Here is a 5,039-nt window from a genome sequence, read left to right as displayed (position 1 = left end):
ATCCATTCCAATGTTGAGAGACATCTAGTTTGTTTCCAGTTTCTGGCTCTGCTGAACAAAGTTGCTATGGACACAGTTGAGCAATTGTCCTTGTGGTAGGATGGAGTGTCCTTTGGGCAGTAATTTGATCTTTTAAGGCCCACATGCAAGAAATTTCCTAAATTAAAACGTTGGTACAGCAGAGATAGGCAATCCACTGGAAAGGAAATAAGCAGCAACATTTATTTTGATCATATATACTGTCTTCTGAACCTCCCATGTCCCCATGCTTAGACCAGAAGTTTCATCAGCTATCTTTACTTAATAAACCCACTTTGGGGCCACCTTCTCGCCCGTCACACTGAAAGCACGTTCGTGTGGAACCTGGCGCTAAACCATTCGTAGACGACCTGCTTCTGGGTCGGGGTTTCGTACGTAGCAGAGCAGCTCCCTCGCTGCGATCTATTGAAAGTCAGCCCTCGACACAAGGGTTTGTTAAAAAAAAAGAAAAAAAAATCCACTTTGTCTTAACTCTTTTTTTTTCTTGGTGTGTGTGTGTGTGTGTGTGTGTGTGTGTGTGTTGTTGTTGTTGTTGATGATGATGATTCATAGTCAAGGATCTGATCTGAGGGGAGGTCCCAGTGACAGTGATGGACAGAACTGACAAGGTCTAGAAGCCACTAGGAATACTTGTGAGGGATTCTCTTGACTAGGCTAATTGACAGACTCATTCTAAACTTGGGCAGCCCAGATATTGACCCAAACATAAGGGAGTCCCAGGGATTTGCATTCAGTTTGCTTGCTTTTTCACGTGCTGGCAAGTTAACTTGTGTTTCTGCCATTGTTGATATTGCTGCCTCTGGCCTCTTTCACTGAGGTCAGAATCCAGATTCTTCCCATGGACTAACGACTAGTCATTGCTCTTCAGGAATCCTTAAAGCTTTTGTCCGTCTTGTTGGACTGCTGAAGCATGTGTGCAGCTACCAGGACATCCATTGTTGGACCACTCAAGACTGTGCTGTGTAAACCAATCTAAAATTAAAACAAAAAGCCAAACTTTAATATTGATTCACTCCATCTATTGTGTTCTTCTATCGGACCCCAATACAGTCCTTTAACAAGGAACTTTCCAGGCTCTGGCAGCACTTCTGGGCTGTGTCTCTCCACAACAATTGACAACATCGTTTACTAATATAACTGTCAGCAGAGGGAGGAAGCAGTGTGTTACTTATGTGGTCCAGGGTATAAAGCAATCCTCCTTGCTTAGCCACCCCAATGCTGGAAAAACAGGCATGTGACACCAATCTCAGCTTGGCTGTAGAATTCTTTAGCCTTAAAAGATAATCCTGACAACAGAGCGAAACAAACTGCCTCCTCCAGGAACATAAAGAGGTCTTAAGAAGTCTGTCTTAATCCTTCATAGTCCCACTGCCTTTATCTGAAGTGATGATGCTCCTTTTGTTTAGGGGCAGTGTGTCTACTTTCCTTAGTAGTGTATATATTCAGAAGGGGCTGGCTTTCAGATACGGCTCCTTGGAACCTTGGTGTCACGTCCCTCACTTCTCAAGAGGAAGGGGTTAAAAAAAAAGTCATCAATATGCAAAAACTGTCACCAGATGCCCTATTCTGACCCAACTGCCAGACCTCCCTGGTCTGCCTGGCTGCTCAAGCGTTCAGCGGATTCTCAGGCACCGCCTCCAGGTGTCATCAGTACAGAGATGGGGGAGGAGGGTGAGCTCACCCACCCTAGAAACGGAAAGGCAGATGGTGAGGCCATGCGCGTCTGCGCAGCAGCATGAGGACTTGCAGCGGGGGCGTGGAAGTTTATCAAACCAGGGAAGCATTTCTTTGCCTTCTGTAAAAGGCTCCTCTTGTCAGGGTTGTGTACAGCTCCAGAGCAGCAAGGGATTTCATGTGTCAAGCGTCTTTCCCAGCTCAGTTTCTGAGTCTTTCAAGCTGAACTCAGAGCCCTTTGGGGAGCCCTCTTTTCATCCTAGCTACCTTTCTGAATGTATCGGCCCAGCGGCTACTAAGGTGTAGGTTGGGGGAAGTAGCTCGCCCCGCACTGCGTCGCCAAGCCTCCGCTGGCACGCCACCCGCTCGGCAGGGATCGCGCATGCTCCGTGCGGTGGGGGGGCGGGGCTCCAGCCCCCGGAAGCGTTCTCTCCCAGGCCGCATTTCTTTCCTGTGCGAGGCCGGGCTAAGGCTCCTGTCGTCTCTGGTCCTGCCTCTGGGTGAGTAGCGGGTTCCCGCGGGGCCGGGCCAGGTGCGTCCCCCATCCCTCCCGGTCCCCCAGGGCCTGGCGCTCACCTGGGGAGACCAGCCCGGTAGTCACCTGCCCCCCGCGTCGGTCACACTTGAGCGCCGCCCCGGATCCAGCGGATTAACCTCCAAGGGCGTCCGGGGCCTCGCCTTGGCTCCCGGCCCGGCGCGAGCCCTCAGGTCTCAGCGCTGGCGGGAGACTCCGGCCGCTCGCAAGGACATCTCCTGTAGGCGGCCTGGTCATTGGAGGATCGGGGGCGCTCAGGGCGACCTCAGGACCGGGCTTTGTAAGAAGGCGGCTGGAAGGAGCCGGTCCCCTCGTGCCGGCTCCGCTGCTCCTCCCTCTTTGTGCAAAGGCGGAGGCGTTTCTTCATGCTTTCCGAGAAGATGCTGATGTTAATAATGACCTGCCCTCTCCGCGAAGCCTGGCAGGAATTCATTGTCACAGGCTGCGACTGTAGGGCCTTGATAGGCACAGAATTGCTGGGACTTTTTGAGTTGAGAGACCATTTGGAGAACACTGCAATGACTTAGGAAATACTGCAGTATAAACGTTAGTAGTTGCTCAGAGATAGGGTATCTACACTGAAACCAGAGCTTAAAATGAAAAGATTTAAAATTATATTCGTATAAAGGTAATTCTGAATTACACTGGTCTAGTGGTGTTTCATTAGTGATATACAGCAATTGTATATTTTGTTAAAATTTGTGTTTATGCAAAGTTGAAATACATTCTCCACATTTGCAGCTATTTTGCAGATATACCAGTGCTTTATGAATGATAGATGGGTATGTATCTCATCTGTAGAGACTGGATAAAATATATCCGTTCACTGCCCACAAGGAATGTTTCAGTTTCATTACAGGATTTTGAAGTCACTTAAGGATATGATGAGCAGTGGTCTTTTGTTTGTATGTTTGTTTTTTGAGATAAGGTTTCTCTGAGTAGTCCTGGCTGTCCTGGAACTCTGAAGACCAGGCTGGTCTCCAATTTGGAGATCTGCTTGCCTCTACCTCTCAGGTGCCAAGATTAAAGGTGTCAGCCACCATCAACAGACAGTTTTTCCAGTTCTTTATATATTCTGGATATTAATCCTCTGTCTAGACAGTTGCCAGAGATATCCTCCCATTCTGTGGTAGCTGCTGCTACCACCACCAACCTCTGCTTAGACCCAGAGTAGTCTTAAATCTGCCTTGAGTCAATGTTAATATTAGAATAGGAAGATATGCAAGCAAGAGATTTGTCTGTTGGTGGTTGTCTTAGTTAGGGTTTTACTGCTCTGAACAGACACCATGACCAAGGCAAGTCTTACACAAAACAACATTTAATTGGGGCTGGCTTATAGGTTCAGAGGTTCAGTCCATTATCATCAAGGTGGGAGCATGGCAGTATCCAGGCAGGCATGGTGCAGGCAGAGCTGAGAGTTCTACATCTTTATCCATAGGCAGCTAGTGGAAGACTCACTTCCAGGCAACTAGGGTGAAGGTCTTAAGCCCACACCCTCAGTGACACACCTATTCCAACAAGGCCACACCTCCAGATGGTGCCACTCCCTGGTCCAAGAATATACAAATCACCACAGTGGTTTTTTGATAGGAGTAAAAAATTACTACTGTCATCCCAGGTATGGTGACATACAGCTTTAATCCTAGCACTTGGGAGGCAGGGGCAGGAGAATTTCTGAGTTTGAGGACAGCCTTGTTTACAGAGTGAGTTCCAGGACATCTAGGACTACATGGAGAAACCTTGTCTCCATAAACAACAAAATAAGTGTCTTCATGACTTTAAGGAAATATGCTTTAGGAATAGCCTATAGCCCTGATTTATCTTGTATTTCAGTGACTGCCCTGTAGATGGCAATTTCAACATGCCAATTTAAACTCTTGTTTGTTTTGGGTTTTTTTGTTTTTTGGTTTTTTGAGACAGGGTTGCTCTGTATAGCCCTGGCTGTCCTGGAACTCACTTTGTAGACCAGACTGGCCTCGAACTCAGAAATCCGCCTGCCTCTGCCTCCTGAGTTCTGGGATTAAAGGCATGCGCCACCACTGCCCGCAAACTATTGGTTTTTGGAGGCAGAGATGTTTTATGTACTTTAGAATTATCTTGAACCCTATATAGCCCAGGTTAGCCTTGAACCTTAACCTTGACCCTTCAGTCTTCCTAATAGTCTGCTGAGTGCTGCAATTCATAGGCTTGTGCCACTGTACCCAGCTCTGACTGAAATGAAACAAAACAATGTCATGACTTGGAATGTCATGACTTCACAGATTGTTAACAAAACCCTTATCCCATCTGTTGCGTTATTATCAACTATGTTTGCAGCTTTATTGAGATATAGACAATGAAAGTAAAATTTTCAGGTCCTTTGAGAGTTGATTATCATGCATCCTATTTTTTGAAATCTATACAAGTGGATAATACTATGGATACTTAGCCATACTATGAATTGTTACATGAGGCAATTATCATTTGGTGGCTAAATTAGTTCCATTTTTTTTTTTTTTTTTTTTAGTAAACTAACTGCACTATATTTTTGTGTAATTATATAGTAGCCATTATATATTAAATATATTAGGTTCTTTTTATGTAGATGTTCTTTAAGTTCTTATTGAAATACTTAACATCCTAGACCAAAGGTTCTTTATCCAGAATGAGAGCTTGCAGTTGTTTAAAAAATTGGGCTGGTGAGATGCCTCAGCGGGTAAGAGCTCCCGACTGCTCTTCCAAAGGTGCAGAGTTCAAATCCCAGCAACCACATGGTGGCTCACAACCATCATTAACGAGATCTGACTCCCTC

The 5,039-nt window shown here is 46.2% G+C and overlaps 1 protein-coding gene across 1 annotated transcript in view; it reads left to right on the top strand.

The window, feature by feature from the left end:
- The first annotated feature begins 2,120 nt into the window (after nt 1-2,120).
- Nucleotides 2,121-5,039, top strand: part of Atad1 (ATPase family AAA domain containing 1) — a 45,954-nt gene continuing 43,035 nt past the window's right edge. The window contains exon 1 of the mRNA XM_021195744.2: nt 2,121-2,213. The gene's annotated coding sequence lies outside the window, so the exon portion shown is untranslated. The remainder of the gene's footprint in view (nt 2,214-5,039) is intronic.

This window comes from Mus pahari, chromosome 1 (genome assembly GCF_900095145.1).
Source record: "Mus pahari chromosome 1, PAHARI_EIJ_v1.1, whole genome shotgun sequence".
In the NCBI taxonomy this organism is placed as follows: domain Eukaryota; kingdom Metazoa; phylum Chordata; class Mammalia; order Rodentia; family Muridae; genus Mus; species Mus pahari.
Note: the sequence above shows the minus strand (reverse complement) of the source record. Positions and strands in the feature narration are given on the sequence as shown.